The sequence below is a fragment of the Prinia subflava genome, chromosome 9 (assembly GCF_021018805.1).
Source record: "Prinia subflava isolate CZ2003 ecotype Zambia chromosome 9, Cam_Psub_1.2, whole genome shotgun sequence".
NCBI classification, from domain to species: Eukaryota; Metazoa; Chordata; class Aves; order Passeriformes; family Cisticolidae; genus Prinia; species Prinia subflava.
Window position 1 is genome coordinate 23414020 of NC_086255.1, and position 18610 is coordinate 23432629.

Consider the following 18610-nt stretch of genomic DNA (forward strand, 5'->3'; position numbering starts at 1 on the left):
CCTCCTGAAATTAGCAGCTGGGTAGAGCCCAGGGAGCCTCGGAGGAAGGTTTGGAGTGCGGCTTTACAAGTGTCTCACGGCTGTCGGCTACAGTTTGGGATCTTCTGTCACCCCAGGAGCCAGTGCTCCAGGTAAGGAGTGCAGTGTGCATTGTGCTGGGCGAGATATGAACAAAAAGCTTCTTGACCCGTCTCTGTGGGGTTAGGTTCAAATAAGTAGCAATGTGTGGGTTTGAGGCTGGCAAATCTTCTCACAGTTTTGTTGCAAATCCTGAGGAAGCTCTCTTTTGTGCCTTGGCTCAAGCTCTCAAGTTAAAGTGGCTCAAAACTCTTTGTGCAGATTCTGTGTTGAGGTGTCCATGGGTGAAGGTGGGCAGCTGTGTGTATGGCTCAGTGAGACTGCTGCTGTGCTGTGCCGACCAACAGGCACAATCAGATGGGGGTGGTGGCATACAGGTTATTTCTACATTAAGAGCAATCAGGTTGGTGCTTTATAAGTGGTCTAAGTCTTATGAATGTAGGCAATTTTCAGTGGCTAAAAAGCCCAGCACTCGACTTAAGTGATTAAGATCTCAGCCACTGTGATTTGAAAGGGAAGGGGTTTTAGTGTGAAATGCTTGGTAGTGCTCTGACTCCATAGCACCTTACGTTATCTTGCTGTGCTTCTTGAACAGCCCCTTGTGGTCCTGGCACAAGGATAATGGCATTGCTCTAGGGAGCTGCTCAGGTTTGCTGCAGAGGTGATTAAAACCAGCTAAACAGCTGGAACACGCATGTCCCACTTGGCTGCTTTTGTAGGAGATGTACCCTGTGTGTTTCCACAGCTGCGTTTCCTTCACGTGCCTGCAGTCATTAAAGTGTCCTTAGCTCTCCCAGGGCCTAAAGGTCCCCGGGCATGGCAGGCAAGGCTCAGCCAGGGGCTGCTGGGGACAGACGGGCAGCTCCTGCCTGCTGTGCCAGGGAAGTGCCTGCGGGCGGGTCTGGGAGCTCCCCAGTGGAAACCTGCAAGTTTGTATCTGAAGATTTGAGGGTGAGGAGAATGCCTGAAGTCTTAAGGGAGGGCATAAGGGGGAAACCCCCAAAAGGCAACTTGAATTTGCAGTGTATGACTCCTGTGCTAAGACAGCGCACCGTGCTGGGAGACCGATCCAAAACCAAGCAGTGCCAAGGTATTTCCACTGATGCATTCAGTGGAGTGTAATACGGCCTGTGGGAGAGGGAGAAAACTGGTAATGTTCAAAGTGATCATAACAGCAAAAGAGCACAAATTCACTTCTGCCTTTCACTGGCTAAGTGAAAAGGGTGAGATGTTAGGTGGATAAAGTGGGGGTGTAGGTGATCTTTAGTTTTAGCCTCTATGTGTTTTGGGGTTTTTCATAGGTTTTGTTTTTCAAATCTGATTAAAAAGCTCTGAAAAAAAAGTGTGCCTGGGCACAACAACTGTGTTTGATGATACAGTGTCCTCTATCCACTTATTTATATATAAATATCTGCATTTAATTTAAGAACTATGTTCTCTTGAACTTCTTCCTCCTCCCTTTTCCCACTAGGTTACATGACTGACACTTTTGCCATGACAAATCCATGAGTGTCTTAAAAATTTACCATGAAAACCCTGGAGCTTTAATTATTGTGCATTTACATAATTAGTGCAAATACATGCAATTACCATGTGTACCTACACAATTACCAGCTACAATGATGTACTAACAATCCTTATTAAACTTTAGTGGGGGAGGGATGCATTGATTGTATGCACAAGCAACATCTGCACTACAGTCTTTCTTTTTCTTGCACTTATTTGAAATAGCCGTGAGTGTTTGAGGAGGGGGGGGTTAATATGCTGAAAGCAGTGACATACAGAAAGTAGGTCAATAAGCTGTCCAAATTAGAGTTCTAGTGAGATGAAAATACAAGATATACTTCCAGCAATGTTTTCAGCATGCCATAGCTTCTGTAGTTAATGCAACACTGACAATTCTTGATTACCTATAGGTTAATTGCAGCTATATGCTCTATCACATCTGTAGTTCACCCGAATAGAATTTCCAAATTTCTCTTGTATCTGCAGTCTTCCTCCAGTTACAAGTGTCAGCATGACTGGAGTCCTCACGACATGCCCCTTGGCTGTTATGTCAAGCTGAATGTCTACTACTGGGGAAAAAAAAGTGTTTCCAAATTACTTAATTATATTATTTATCTTAATTAATCTTTGAATTATGATGAGGGGAATTTCAGCTCATGAATGCTTTTTCTTGCAAAACACATGCTTCCTTTATTATAGAAAGTATTTAACATAAATATCCCAAGCATTAGAAAGCCTGCTAATTCCATAGTTCTCTTGGCTCTTCTGTTCTCTAGGAATTTCAGTGGCCTTCTACTTTTCTTGGCTCACATGCAATAAAATACAGCAAATGATGCATTAGGGACCACACCTCTTCCTGTTGTGTTCAGTTTTGCACTTATTCTCCTATTCAGCTGTAAGGAATTTGTTGCCTGTGGTACTTCAGCGAGAGAGCCTTACTACGAAATTCTTCACTGCTCTTTCTGCCCTAAGTAGTCCCTCAGAATAGAAAAGAAAATAATCTGCTGCTGTTGTTGTTGTTTGTTTCCTATCCTTCATGGACCACAGATCAAGCCTTCATGGCCTTTTGTGCCACTTGCACATACATATGCCTCTGGAGAGTACAGCCGCACGGAAGAGAGTGCAGTTTGTTTTGGTTTGGTTTTTCATCTCTTCTTAGACAGTAAAAAACCATACCCTTTGTTAGGGCAGTGAAAAAAGGAGAGGCTAATTGTTGCTGCTAAATGCAATAAAGTGACGCTTTGGGCTCTCAGGCATGTTTTATGACCAATATGGCAGTTAGTGAATAAAATCCCATGCTCCAGAACATTTATGTATATAAGCAACTTATGGTTATTTATTCATATTTTATGAATTTATTTTTTCTTTTTTGGAAATTATATCAATGATCCCTTGTGGTACTAAATACTGTTGGTTAGAGAAAAAATAGTTTATGCTGCTTGCTTAGTTGGAGGACCCATTGAGAATCCTAAATGTGTTTAAGGCTACATTTTATTTAGCATGACTAGCTGTGTTACAAAGCATTAGAGTGTCCTGGCAAGCTCTGTCCGATAGGAAGCTGTTCTCACTGTCTTGGGAGGAGCATCCTATTTTACTGTTGTTTGCTCTCCTTTCACATAGTCAGCCTAACCAGTTTAGACTGAAATCTCTCACAGACGCTCAGACCAGAGCTGAACCCAAGTTCTCCACTTGGTGCTGGTGTTTTTTGTCAGCTCTGTTTCCCCTGACTGCAACACAAAAAACTGAAAACAAGGGGAAAAACATAAGTCCAACTTTGACTGCAACATTCGTGTTTTACACATGGTTTAATTTGTTGTTCTTTAAATCTCTAACTTTCTCTATTAAAATTTAGTGAGGCTAAAAGAAGACCTGCTTCCTGACAAAATCTGGCAGTAGGTAGTCAGATGATGGAAAGATGGAGTAGTATTTTCTGTCTTCTATGAAATGGAAATGCATACCATGGACATCTCCGTTAACACACCAAGTGAAGTGCTCTCAAGGTAGCTACAGGCATGTCTGGGTTATTGCTTTATATGGAGCAGATTAAAAATACGGTCCTGATGGTTATGGTCATTCAAAATTCTTGAGTGTTGTTGTTGTTGTTATGATGTTGCACATTTCATGCTGGTCATCTTCCATATTTGCTAATTATACTCTGCTTGAATACATTCCCCTGAGTTTCAGCTTGGATAAAGTTTTGTTTTCTTTTTCACTTTTCTACCTGAAACTGTAATAATGTATTTGAAAAGCATTTATTAACAACAGAAGTGACTACAGCCCCTTCTTACCAATCTCAGTTGGAATGCCTAGACATTATTTGCTTTAAGGGCAAAGTTTGGATGAGTCAAGTGACTTCAGCCCAGACCAAATTTTGATTTGAAATTTCTCAAAGTGGAGATGTGCTTGGGTCTTGAATTTGGACTTAGATTTGGCTCTAACAGGGGAGAGTCTTTCTCTTCTTAAGAAGGTTAGCTTTCCTGCTCAGGGTACCTAATGTTTATATCCCCATAAAAACATCCTTTTGGCACTATATAAATAGCATGTTTATGATGCTCCATTTCCTTAGCTCACATACGTTAAGTTCCTCTTCAGTGTGTTATACATGCTATACCTTCTCTTCCTATCCTTTCCTTGTTTCTTTTTAAGCTGTAACTTTGCCTCTTGAAGGCATACATCCTGGTGCTCAGTGTTATCTTCCTATGTAATTTTTAATGGCTTTATTCTCTTTGTCAAACTAATCAAACTCCCCCTTGTATAATCGTGCATAGTGTGCATGTGAAAGCTGAGGACAACGCCGTGAACTGTTCGTGAAAAGCTCTGATCCTTCTCGGAATACACCCCATGCACAACTGAGGTGCAAAGTTGCTCAGCAGCCAGAGTTACTTGGGGCTTGTGTTTGCAAGACTGGAGGCTTGTTGAGGGTCTGTGTTGCCTTACTGTGGCACCCCATAGAGCTCCTAGTGAGTTTTGGGCTTGGAGTACAGTGAACAGTTTGCAGAAGACTGGTGTGAGTAGTGGCCTAGTTTAGAAAGAATGACTGTAAAAAGGATGTGTCAATGTAAATTCCCATAAAAGATGAGATGTGTATCCTTAGTGACCAAAACTTGTCTCATTGGTGCTCCTTGTCTTGCCTTTCACACGGAAGCTCCTTTGGAGGAATCCAGTCCCTCATCTGAGTCACAAATGACTCTGTGACTTAGGCAGCATAGGATGAGGAGGACCAAAGCATGAAATTTAAGACAGTATGCAAATGTTTTCAGGCCTCAAAAGAGAACAGAAAAAAGAAAAGTCCAAACCTCCAGCTAGTTCCCCCTTCATGTCTTGTAATTGTTTTCAATTTGTTTTTCTCAGTAAAATTGTGTATTCTCTTCTAGGACTCCAGCTGCATAACTGCAAATTTCCTTAATGTCTTTGCATAGTAATTTCATCTCTAATTTATGAATCCAAATAAACCCTGTTTTCTTTCCCATACTATTAACGAAAAGACAAAAATGGACATAGTATTAGTTTCTCGTGTGTACAGCCTGACTGTAGCCTTACTGAAAGTTAATCTCCCTTTCACATAGGTGTAATTTTACTGCATCCAGTAGTATTTGGTATCATTTGCTGTTGTTATATTAGAAAAAGACTTGCTAAACTTCAACACAACTATTGATCAGAGTAAGCATTTCCTTAAGCTAAACCCCTGGGTTATGACAGAGGAGCAGATCAGAGACTTGTGCTGATGGATGAATAGTTCCATGAAGGCTCAGACGACTTCTAAACGTGTGTACCTGGGCAGCATCAGCTGGTGTGGTGCCAGGGGTGTGTGTAGTGAAGAGCCCCCAGTAAAGCAATGCTGATGTCAGCCCGTTAGGAAATCAGCACTGATCCCAGGCAGGTTTTGGTGCACGTTGAACACCTGCAGTCCCTGTTGGGCTTACTTGTGTGAGCTCTTAACCTAGGGAGCCTAGTTACTAGTGTGCCATAGCTCAGTGTGGACTTGGGATCTCAGCATGCACTCCCCACCTTGGGCCCCCGTGGTCTGTGCTACATCCCATGCTCCACAAAAAGCTGCATTGATAACAGTTACCTGATAAAATTTGTATACACGAGCAACCTGGGTATGTCTAGACACAATGTCTACATGCCATCTCAATCAATTCCATTTTCATTATGGTACAGGATGAATTACGACAGCAGCAAAACCTAATTTGAACTGCAGCTGAAGAGGGCTAGGGGGAGGTGATATTCTGGTTTACCATACAATCCTCTGGAGAGAAGTGTTCAGCTCTGTCTTAGGTTATATAACAGAAATGAGGTTAGCAGATTTGGTCTAATCCCTCGTGGACAGGCCCACCACAGAGCATGGAATAATGTGGATAACTGTCTGTCTGCATGCTTGCTGACGGCTTTGCTACTGCAGAACACTGTTAAGCTAGGATCCCAGATCAGGCACTGAGGCTGGTGCAGCCTCTGTTTCAAAAGCTGTTCCAAGTTCTCTGGGTCTCAGAACTGTTGAGAACATGAAGGGCAGCCTGGTCTCTTAGAGTGAATAAAAAGGGCCCAATCCTTTGTCATTTTGTGAATAGTGTTTTTGCTTTGCTCTGACATTGCAACTGAGTTGCATAATTAGGCTGATTGGCCTAACGGAGGATTTCATTTAGAGGGGTGTTCCTGGGGCAGCCCTGAATACCTGAAGCCAACCCTGCCATACATGTAAACTCCCAACTCTTTTTTTCAGTCCAACTGACCAGTCCACCCTTTATGCCACAGCAGGCAATTGGCAGTGAATTGGAGCAGCTATAAAAATTCTTTGTTCTTTGTAGTGGATTAGCCTGGTCCCTGGCTGAAAAAAAACCACATCAACATGCATTAGTGGCACCTTTCTCAATTCATGAATCATATCAGTATAGGTCAGAGAAAACGAAGGCTGTCCTAATCCACAGGGAATTTATTTCATTTACAACTAAACTGATAAATACACTAGATAAACTGACTGCTGCAACCACTTTTGGGGCAAAACTTCACAGATGACCACACATCCTATGGAGGAAACAGGAAATGTCTCCTGTGACCGTAGGAGTGAAGGGCTCTGTGTGGGCAGGTGCAGCAGCGGGATCTGGCCGTGACACCGCTTAACACGCGCTGTCACTGCAGTGCTGGCTGAGCTCGAATGACTGCGAGTGGCACAGGCTGCCAGGGCTGCACACCCCTGTGGACAGGCAGCACTTCCAACCCTTTGGTGCCTCTGAGCAGTGTGTGGCACAGCCCAGTTTAGTAGGGGTAGGTTCAGAGGGCACAATGGCACCTGCTAAATCACTGCCATGATTTGCTGCAATTCCTTTATTTTCCTAGGCACAAAGTGTATTGATCAGGCAACTTGGTTGCTGAAAGAAGGCAGGGTGATGTAGCTGGTAACTCCTGCATGATGTGCTCGTGCACATAGTCTGCAGGAAAACTACAAAAAGCTTGAAAAAGTAAATGTGTGTTTACCAATTTGTTTTCAGCCTGCATGGTATCAGGAGATGTTGTGCTTAAATACAGTGGACAGGCCCCGTAACCTTGTAATGGCACTGCTGCACAAAGATTGAACTTTCTAATCTATTTCTGTAAGATGGATTCAAGCAATAAAGCATCAAAAGCTGCTGCTTTGACTTTCCCCATGTCCAAGACAGAAGTTTTGACACCCTAAAAAGATAATAAATTTGATGCCTTAAACAGATATTACTTGCAAATGAATTCTTAAGGTATGATGCCCTGTAGTCTGTGTGATTATCAGGAGATTACTGTATTACTACAGTGCCCTTTTTGGTTACCTAAAAGGCTGGGTTTTTTCTGCGCCTGTTTCGATCAGACATCTAATGCTGTGCAGGAGTGAAATGGGCTGCACTGACTGGACAGTATCCGCCGTTTAAGCCTGTGGACTACAGGGTACAATCAGGGGGCCGCTGTGGCTCGGGGAGGAGGGCAGCGCACCGCGACAGGGAGAGGCGAGGGGTCACTGCGGGAGCACAGGCCAAACTGTGTGGAAGCGCTCAGGTCCCGGCCCCCGAGGCGCCGGACCTTTGTGGAAAGCAGTCCTGGGCGGATCACAGGGCTCGTACGTGCGGCCAGGGCAGCGGGCCCTTAGGCCGCGCGGCCCGCCCGGCCCCACACGGCCGCGGGGAGCTGCGGCCCGGGCCCCCAGCGCTCCCGCCCCGGCGGCCGCCGCGTCTTCCGGGCAGCTGAAGGCAGCGATCAGGGCGGCCGAGGCCGCGAGGGAGGGAGGGAGGAATCTCCTCCGCTCCCCGTCCGGGCGGGCAGTGCCAGGGGGACCCGCCGGCGGCCGGGAGCTGCATGGCGGGGAGCCCAGCATAGGGACCCCCTCCCTTCCATGCCGCGGGCCGGCGGCGGGGGCCCCTGGCAGCGCCCCGTGCGCCTTTAAGGGGCGGCGGGCGGGCGGGCTGGCAGCGGCATTGTTCCCTGACGTCACCGCAGCCTGTGCGGCGGCGGCGGCGGCGGCTGCTCTCAAACTTGCCTTTGTTATTCGGCGCTCCCCGGCTGACACCGCGGCCGCTCGCAAAACGCGGAGCCGGAGCGCGCCGGAGCGGCGGGACGCGCCGCCCGCCCCCGGTGGCCACCCCCGCCGGGGCACTGCCCGCCCGGCGCTCCCCCCGCGGCGCTGTGCGGCGGGCGGCCGCCGCTCCGTCTCCGCGCGGGGGGCGGCCGCGGGCGCAGCGCCGCAGGACCCCCCTGCGCCCCGAGGCGATCGGGGGGCGGCTGGGGGCACGGGAGAACGGCAGGAAGAGGGGTCTTTATTCTGGGGAAGCCACGAAGGCGTAAATGAGCGGGGCGGGGGCCGCGCCGGGGCAGTGCCCTCGGGGGGCGGGCGGGCGGCGAAGCCCCGGTGCCGCCGGCCCCGCGCGGATCAGCGCGTCCAGCGGCGGCGGAGCGGGGCAGCCCCGCCGGGGAGCGGCGCAGCCCCGCCGGGGAGCGGCGCGGACAGCGGCGGTAGCGCTCCGTTCCGCCTGCACGCAGCTGAAAAAAAATAAAAAAATTAGACAATCTTCCCTTTTCCCCGAGCGATCCGACATCCCTTTACAGTGCCGATCGTTCTCCTCCTCCTAACAACAAGACGAATGTGACCAGCGAGAAGCTACACAGTGCTGTTTAAATTGCTTATCTTAATTGCATAATCTAACAAGCCCCGTTGGAGCAAGGATGAATATATTAGGCTTATTAACAACTCATCATAAAATATTGATTGTCCTGGAAGTGTTTTATCAAGGGGAAGAGAAGTCGAGGGAGATGTTTTTTAGCAGATTGGTGCTCGTCAGACAAGGACGGTTTCTTCTTATTTTCTCCCTGGAAATCGGGCTGGATTTCCTCGGGAGCACAGGGGAAGAAAAAACAGCACCAAAACACGCCCTATTGTTAGCGCCGGGGGCCGCGCTCCGGGCGGCGGGGGGGCCCCGGGCCCTGACCGCCCCCCCCGCGGCGGGGCCGCCCCTGGGCCCGCCCCGCCGGGCACCGCCGCCCGCCCGGCTTCCCCGGCTGAGCGGGGACCCCCGGGACAACCCCGCTCCTACCTGGGTGGCGGGAGCTCCGGGCTCGGAAAATAACAGCGGCCCCGAGGGTGGCGGTGGTGGCAATAAACGGAGGGGGATGGGGGGCTAAAGTGCAATAACGGAGCAGCAGGATGTCTCGGCGTTCCCGTGTAATCCCCCTGCCCGCCCGGTAGTTCCTTCCATGCCCGTAAAAATTCTCTCGTGAAGACGACAGAGACGGAGACACCTCATGCTTGAGAGTGTGTTGGGTTCAGGGTGGTTTCCCCCTATTTAATAATACAAAAACACCGAAGGGAGTATACATATTCTCCAGCTTTCAGTTTCCAGAGTGGAAGGGTTTCCGAGTGCTTGGTATTCAGGAAGACTAAAACGAGAATCCCCGCCTTAAAAGACACTGTAAGACAATATTTGTATTTTAACTCGTATCTAAGATTTTTAACTTGGTGTGATTTGGGAGGGGGGGGGTGGTGTTGCGGGGGGAGAGGGGAAGGGAGAGGGCGAAGGGAAGAACATCCCTGTAGGAGGCAGCTCCCTTTCAGATAGGAATCTGGGACAGATTTTGCCAGCAGCCACAAAGCATGGCCCTTTGGTAATAGAATAGCCAATGTAATTTGACACTTCAACTTGCTGTGCTCTCTGCTAGTTGATTCACTTACTCACCCACTAACATTGAGCTCCTTTTCACTGTCTGTGGGCAAGGGGGAAAAAAAAGGGGGGGGGGGGAAGGAGGAAAAAAGAAAGCAGGGGGAGAAGGAAGAAAGGAGGGGAATAAACAAAATTATATATTTAAAAATACCCGAGTAGAGCTGCAAATCAGTTGGGGAAAGAGGATTTTGCCTGCCTTCTTCCTTATTATTTTGCTGCTGCAAGGCTGCTTTGCAATCCGTAGGTAAGTTTCGCGTCTATTTGCGCTCCCTGCTCGCACCTCCCCGTTCGCGGCCGGGCAGGGGTTGCGTCTCGGCGGAGCAGAAACAATGGAGCGGCCACGCTGGGGAAATAGGTGTACAGGGAGCAAAAAAAGAGAAAACAACAACATATTTATTCTGCAAGGGGAGAAAATGTGTGGAGACTTCTTAAAGGGGCAGACTGTCCCCGCCGAGGGCGCGGGGCGAGGGCGGGCGAGCAGCCGCGGAGCCGGGCCCGGCGCGGGGAAGCGGCTGTGCCGGGCAGTGCCCTTCCCGGGCCGGCCGCGGGGTCGCGGAGGGACCCGGCCCGGGGCGAACTTGGAGCAGCCGCGGCGTGAGGCGGGCGGGCGCCGGAGCCGCCGCAAGCACAAAGGGGGCTGCGGGGACCGGGGCGGCGGCTGCCCCCGGCCGGGGCGAGCGCCGTCGGGGCGGGCTGGAGCCCCGCAGCGGGGCCGGGGCTGCGGCTCGGGGCGTGCGTGCCCGGCCGCCCGTGCGAGGCTCGGGAGACGCGTGGGGAGGCTTGCGCCTGTTCTTGGGGCTCCGGGAAGCTTGCCTGGGTGTAAATTCCTTGTGTCTGGGTTTTGAGAGCCAGTTGGGACCTGGGCCTCTCTCGCCAGGCAGGAGGAAGGAGCAGCCCCCCTCCCTCCCTCTTCCCCTCCCTCCCCCCGTGCATCTGTCCAGGAAGCCGCCGGGCGGAGGGGAGGGGGCGCGGGGGCAGAGGGCCGGGGGTGCCCTGCCCGGCCCGGCCCGGCCCGACCCGGCCGGAGCTCGCCCGCCTTTGTGCGAGGGGAGCGGGGGAAGCGCTTCCAGGGGCGGCCGGCGGAGCTGCTCGCGGGGAGAGGGGGAATGGCAGCCAGTGAAAAGACACTTCAGGAATGTAAACATAAAAATAGGAGCCATCCAGCCACGTTCTTGTCCCCCCCCCGCCCCCCCGTGGGGCTCGGGATAGCGTTCTGGGCTGGCGCGGTAGCGGGGAAGGAGTACGGCAGCCTGAGACAGGGGGAGGAAGTTGTTACTATAATCGGGGTTTTAGACTGTAAACTTTGTTTTGCACGTGTAAAGTTTAATTTCGGTGCCGCCTCGGAGGCTGCGATGAGAGACGCGGGGCGGCGCCTCGGGGGTGCCCCTTGGAGCGCAGCCCCCGTCAGCGCCTTTGCTAAAGGTGGAACCTGCGCGGCCGCGGCGGCGGGACCCCCGCACCGCCGCTTTTGTCTGGGGCTGCGGGTCCCGCTCACCAGCCCGGCAGCTGCACGAGCTGGGGGAATTGCGGCTGGATCGCCAGTTTGTGGAGACCGAAGCAAACTTAAGGCATAGCTCTGCTCTGTCGTCCGATCGTGCGCCGTGTATATTTTTGTGCTTCAGTTAATAATCTGCAAAGGGCTTAATGGCTCTGTAGTGCCAAAGGAATTGGTTTTCTCCATTTACTTCAGCAGGCCTGAGTGAAGCTGGTGTTCTGACTGCTTTTTTCAATGCATTGACACGAGAGAAGCGGATTTAACTTGGCAGCCTGAACAAATGCTCTATCAAAGGTTTCCTAAGAGACAGTAGGAGTGCTGGGGTGATGAATGACCTGGGGTAGTTTTAGGGTGCTACCTATGCAAGCTTTCTTTTAAATATGAAATGGCCATTTAGGGCTCTGAATAAAACTCCGCGCATCAGAAAGGCGACAGGCTTATAAAATTTAAAAGGGCAAAAGCCCATTAATGCTGTGGCAAAGCTTTGGCTCCCAGCTCTGGTTGAGTAGTTCCAAGTGCCGTGAAGTGCCAAAGCTTTTAAGGAATCTTTAGCAACAGCTTCTCTCTAGCTGTGGAACGGACCTTGGCCTTGCACACTGGAAGTTTACTGGTGCAGCCTCTCCTCCCCAGGCAGGGGAGGAAAGGCGAGGACAGCAGGCAGGTGTGAGGGCACCGAGGACAACCTAGGGGTGAAGCAAAATCAGGAGGGGAATAAAAAAAAAGCTCTGTGCTGGAATGTATGGCTAAAACGACTTTGTGGTGGGAACCTGTTTGGGTTATGATACTGGGGCAGTAACATGGCACAATGGGTAACAAAAATATTACTACCACCAGCAGAAAAGTTTCACAAAAGGATGTAGCAAAGCTAAACACCTTTGGGAAATGAATCCCTCTGACGAACATAGTTGGTTGTGCATTCAGAGCTCCACTTCCTTCTCTTGGACTGGGGAAAATGTACTGTGGCATCAATCTTCTCTTGGCGGGGCCTGGCGCAGGTTTGTGAATGCCAGAAGACTCGCTCTGACCTTTTTCTGTTCCAAGCTGAGGATGTTGAAACACCAGCCATCAAACAAAAGAGACATTGAAAGCAAGATCTGCAATGGAGCACGTGTGACTTTGAGGCTAGCTGAGTGCATTTGGTGGCCGTTTTCCTCAGAGTTTGGGGTGGGGAGGAGGAGAAGGGAAAGGTCGCTTATTTTTACAATGAGGCTGTGGAAAACCTGACTTGAAATCCTCAGAATATCCCATAGTCAAGTACTTTTTTTATCTTTTTAAGTGCTGTCTCAAAGTGCCTTGATTTCTGCTCTTTTTACATTTATATCTGTAATTGCTACATTACAAGAGGAGGACTGTTTTTCCCCCCGTGGTTGCAAGGAGGACCAGGAATTTTGCAAAATCCACTGCATTAATAAAAGAAAGAAGCTTTAAAAAAAAAAGTCCTTAGGATTATGTTTTAAAACAATGAAGAATTTCCTGGGATTGAATTGACAGACTGTGATTTTTATCTACAAAAGATAACACCACCTCAAAAAGTGGCAGATATTAGGATTATTCTATAAATTGTAATTTAAATTTACTTTGGGCTTTCTGAATTTAAGAACACCTTTGGGACCAGTGGATATAGGTATCTAACCTGCCAATTACATTCATGTCAACATGGACAGATGCTTTTATTGTTTGCATTGTTTACAATTCACAATACCTTAAATAAACGTTGATCATGATTAGAAACAATAATTGAGTCTGTGGCAAAGGATCAATGAAAACTTTGTTTCAGGAAAGAAGTGAGTTGCTGTGTATATGTACAGAGAATGTTTTGTGCTCTCTGAGATGAAATAAATCTGCGATCTTGGTATGGCGTACAATTCTGTTTTTAGATTATTTTAAGAAACCCACAAAAGATAATGGATCAGTTTTTGCAACATGTGAATGATTTCTCCTGTAGAAGGAGTAGAAAGGCAAGGCTCTCTAGCGTAGTTCCATTCATAACTTTTCTTGGGAGGTGCTTGCCCTTTGCCCCAGATCTCTTCCACTTTTATGGGCTCCAAAGGTTTTCTATTGGGGAAAGAAAAAAAAAAAAAAAAAGCCAAACCAGAACCAAACCAACACCCCAAAACCTCATGGATGGCAGTTATAGCTGAAGACTATAGTATTAGAGATAATGTTGGCTGGTTTTTAGCAACTTGATGTTTGTACTAGCAGCCTGGAGAGCCTGGTTTCTCTCCTGAAAAGGAAGAAAATAGATCTGTGAAAGAAAAAGAGAGTTGGAATTCCTTTTGCCTTCCCCAGTGTTGTTGGTAGGCTTCAGAACAACAGGGATCCAGCCTTTTTCCAGTCACACAGAAGATAATGTGACTATGAGAAATGGGAGGTAGTGGCTAGCCAGGAACTCGTGGTGCCTGCTGTGCTGCTCTAACAACGTGGGTGATCAAATGCTGCCAGGAGGCGTGAGCTTGGCTTGTTATGGCTGTACCTGGGAAGCCTGTTTCTCTTAAATAAGTAGGACTGCAGTTAATGCCTGTGGTAGCAACTTTGACCACTATGCAATTGGCTAATTTGTTCGCTCCTAGTTAGACCAATTTTTGTGAAATCCTATCCTGTATTACAGCAAAGCGGTGAGAATATTGCCGAAGAGTTTATGTTGGTTTGTGCTTGTTCCTGTCAACTGCCTGTTGTGGGACAAGCAACACAAGCCCTCTTCATCCATTTAGGTGTGTTTTATGGGAAAACAGAGAAGACAACACATCCATATAGAAGCACCACAGACAGACCTCCTGCTCAGATACTGCATGTTTTCCTTACACTCAATTCACATCTTCAAGTGTATGTAAGCCTTCCTGCTGAGGACAAGTTGAGGCTGTCAGTGGTATTAGAAGTAATTCCTGCTTTAAAATGGTGTCTTTGGTTTAAAAGGTTGTTTTGCCGTATTGATTTCCTCCTCCCCCTTTCTTACTGCAAAGCAGAAAATTCTTATGTAGCAATTTTCAATTCTTGACTTCCATTGGGTTTCACGTGGTCATTAACATTCAGCTTGGCTAATGTTAGAATATTTTAAAGAGAATATAGGCTGCTAGGGAAATGTCCAGGCAATGGGTTGTAATAGATCTCCACAGCTAGACTGTTGGAGGCAGTAGTGTATTATGAGAGTAGGAGATGGCCTTACACTTGTTACATGTTATTTTTGGTTCTAATAGTTTAAGATACACTGAAGTCAACATTGCTGCAAAGATGAAGTTTCCTGGCTTCAGTACAGTGCCTCTGCCCTTCCCTTTATGGACCAGGGCAGATTTCTATGGGTATTAGGTATCCAGTAAAAAAAGCAAAGTTGTTCTTAGGCAGACAAAATCACTTTCAACCTAATTTCTCCTGTAAGTGTCAATAGAAATTGAGTTACTCCACAGGGAATGACTCATTCTTTAAAAGAACTTGCCCTTCTGAAGGCTCACATAGGCGATCACTCGTTCTGGAATACCTGTAGTTTCCTTCAGTTGCTTATACATTTCAGTTCTGTAGCAGAGGACAGAGGAAGTAATTTTTACTCCTGTAATGAATGGTGTAACATCCAAGAAATCCTTTCCAGTCAGTGATGCTTGATGCATTTTTAAGTAAGGTTTAGGATCTAGTGAAATATCTAAGCTTGAAAAGGAACTTCTGTCCTTTACACAGATAACTCTATAGATCAAACTGGTTTGTATTTTGTCTAGTGTACTGATATTGGGGTAGTCACATACAGCCTATCACAGTAACATTCTATGAACATAAATGTGGGAAGCATATCCCCTGGTTGGTAATCCAGGGTTTGTTTTGACTCTGCAGACCAGCTTTGACTCTATTCCCAGAGTGAAGCTGGAAGGCTCCTGGCTCAATACCAGGCAGAGGGGAGGGAAGAAAAGAAATTGCTCAAAACCTATTGATATGCACAGTGCTACAAACCTGTGCAAATTTCATAAAAGCGTGGGTTTGTATTACCTCTACTGCTCACTGTTAGTCTGTATAAGAGGTTTCTGATTAATTTTTTGTTTGCTTGTTTGTCCTGGCTTATGTCAGTGGATGGTAGGGACCTGATTTATAACTCATGCTAAGACATCCTCCTTCAGTCCTGTGAAACCTACCCAAGTGATTGTCCAGCTGCCTGACCCACAGCCAGCTGTGTTTTCCTCTTTCTGTAGTGCTAAATGCCAGTTTTTTGGTAGTCAGTATTGGCTGTGGGCACAGAGGATCTGTGGTTGCTGTAAGCCTTTTTTATTTCCAGGGAAAAGCAGCACTGCTGTGGGCCTGACTTCAGAAAAGGGAACAACTCTTAACATATCGGTAATACATATATTTTGTCAAAGATAGCACGAGAATGAAAGCCACAGAAGTGATGGATCTGATAATGTCATGCAAAACCAGGATGGAGATTGTTTGTTGTCTTTATTTGGTTTTCTTCAGATCTTACTTGTTCTCATGTTCTCAACTCTTTGCCTGGTTACTGGTAAACTCTTCTGGTGATTTAGTTTAGTAGTCATCTTGGTCCAGATAGCATTAACTAGAGAATGCTTGATCCACTGCACAGTTGTGGGGAAACTGCCTCGTTCATACGGCAGCTCTTTGTGCTGTGAAATACCATTTGTCATCTTTGGTGATCAGGTAAAAACATGTTTGAGGAGTAGGAGAAAAAAGCAATATCTTGACAACAAGTTTGTGTTGTCTTTTGGATTCACATAGGTTTTCATTCCTTTGAGACTTCAGGGCTCCGATGACTGACTGGCTGGCACAGTGAACAGTATCTGTCTTGGAGATTTCCAGATAGTCTCATAACTAATCAGAAAGCATTATTTATTGGGGCTGCAGTGACATAGATATATGACAGAATAGTAAGGGCTTCAATTGGCCATTTAGTAGCTAAAACAGTTCCCTTGATGTGTATCTGCTTGTTTCTTGGCTACATTCCTGATTCCCTCTGAGAACAGTGGGGTCTTTTAGGCTGCTCTGAAATACACACCTGGGTATCTCCATCAGTAAATTCAGCAGTGCAGGTTTCTCTTCTTGTGTTTTTGAACACCCATTCCAAAAATAGGTGAACCGATCTAATAGTGGTTTATTGTGTAAATAAGGGCACCATGGGATGAGGGAGAAGTGCAGGACAGTGCCGAGGCTGACACTGTGGGCCAGTTGGTGCTTGGAAAGGTTTGAAATGGGTCTTCCCTGGAAGTTGTCTGGGCTCACACTGACAAAGGGGGTTTTGGAGTTTACCTCGCCAAAAGCAGAAATCACCATAAGCTTGTAAGGTGTTTTTATGACTTTGATTTTGTGTGAAACTCAGACCCTTCCCCTGTGCTCTTCTCTTGGACATGACTGTTGTCCAACAGCCGTCTGCTAGGTGGGCATTCTCCAGCTCCAGGGTTACCATCTGCTCTTGGTTGTTTTAGAGGTGTGAGAATGTGTTGTGTGAGGGGAAAAAACCCACCACAAGAGTTGAATGACAGGGAGGAGAGGCTTGAGCCCTTAGTTACAAGACCTCCACCCCTCCAACTACAGGCACTTTCTTGAGGAAATGACAGAATTTCATCAGCTGCTGTCCCGCTGTGTCTGTGCCCAGTTTGAGCAGCACTTCTGTTTGTGCAGCCTGAAGGTGGGGTGCCCCCACAGATAATGGGAAAATAAGAAATGCCTTACATATCATTGCTCTCATGTAAGCCTTAGTTTTCCTTAGTATTGCACATGTGTAAGACCTTGGGTATTGTAAATGACAAAAAGAAGCCTTATAAACCTGAAAATTCTCTTAGGGAATGCATTTTCTTAAAATACATTGCAAAATACAAGTTCCTGCAGCTAAACTATTTTGACAATAAGCACTGTTACACTTCAGTTCTAAAACTATTATATATTTTTATGTGAATGGAAGAGCCATTTGTTTATCTGCCTCTGTCCTGCCAAACTGCTTCAACCCTACCTCCTCCTAAGAAAAAGGGGGCAAGAAAATGCTTTAAAAAGCAGTTCTAGAGACTTTGTTGACACTGAATTCTTGGAAGAGCAGTTTGTTTATACATATACCCATAGATGAAAGAGAGAAGAGTTTATTATCCTGCTGGTTTGCAGGGGAAAAGAAGAATGATATGGTTGTCAGGCAGTCTACCTAGTCTCTTAGTGTCCTTCTTGTAAATTCTGTTTTTGTTTAATGCTTATAGCTCTTTTCCCAGCAGTGGGATCACTGAAGTTAGAAGTTAACTTGTTTACAGTTGTTACACAACTTATGCTTAGGTCTCCCTTACAGCAACCCAAGGCTTTCCCCAAGCCTTTTCAAGTAAAGCTTCTCTTCTCTTCTCCACTTAGATGCACTTTACATTTAATTAAACTTTTTTTTGTTTTTTTTTTTAACTGGAATTCTTGTTCTAAAGGATGTCAGGCCAGTGAACTGTCATCCTGTGCAGGCTTTTGTGATCCTATCTGCTCGCTCAGTTGCTGTCCTTTAGGTGCTTTACACAACCACAAAACCTTACCTTTCTGTTTCACAGAAAACCAAGATGCTGAGTTGCAGTGGGCACTTATGTGCAGATGTGGATGGTAGTTCTGTGACTGAAAAGGCAAATTCAATATGTGTTGTGCTGTCAAGGCTGTTTCTTTACAAACTAGTGTTCAAATTGATCCCATTCACAAGTCCCTTTTTGATTTTGAGATATCCACTCTGATACATCTCACCTGGTGAGACTTAAAGCAGCTATCAGTCCTGGTTTTAGATGTTTGTTTCAGGAACTGTACTCCGGTCTTTGCTTGTTCTCTCAAGTGTGAGATTTCTCCAAAAATCTACATCACTGTTTTAAAAAGTATTGGGTTGCAGTCCAGCTGGAGTTAGATACCATTAGAGATGGGAGCCTGCTAACTTTCCAAATGAATGCGTAGCTTTGGCTTTTGGCACTGTAATACTCTGACATCTCTCACATTAAAATCATAACAGTATTATGTAAGGAGAAGTTATTTTGGGTCACTAGCAGAGCCCTCTCAGACTTCGTTAAATCAGCCTTGCAAGTTAAAACACTTGGGCTCCCATCTTCTTCCTGCAGCTTTTTGTATAAATATCTAATGTAAGTGTGTGGGTGCTGTGTCCTTTCTCAGTCGTTTGCCCTCTGCGTTGCTCGGGCTGAATGGCTGGCTCTGAACCTGCCTCTGCCACAGCAGTTCATGTGGCTGTGGGGAGCCCTTGCAGAGGAAGGTTCTGCTCAGCACTGGCCGTCCTCCCCAGCCCCAGCTGCTTTGGGGTGGGACTGGAGGGAGGGAGAGACCGCGGTGCTCTGTGATCCTGCTGCCCCGGGCTCTGCGGCTGCAGGCGGACAGGAGTTGTGTGGGAAGCTGGATAACCAGGAGGGCTTCAAACTCC

General features: G+C 47.2%; 1 protein-coding gene across 6 annotated transcripts in view; it reads left to right on the forward strand.

The window, feature by feature from the left end:
* The first annotated feature begins 9844 nt into the window (after positions 1-9844).
* ZMIZ1 (zinc finger MIZ-type containing 1) overlaps positions 9845-18610 on the forward strand; it is a 339556-nt gene continuing 330790 nt past the window's right edge. For 5 of the 6 annotated variants that reach the window (XR_010081335.1, XM_063405931.1, XM_063405934.1 and 2 more), the window contains exon 1: positions 9846-10002. The gene's annotated coding sequence lies outside the window, so the exon portion shown is untranslated. Of the gene's footprint in view, positions 10003-18610 lie in introns of all 6 variants that reach the window. The other variant, XM_063405933.1, reaches the window with a different exon arrangement.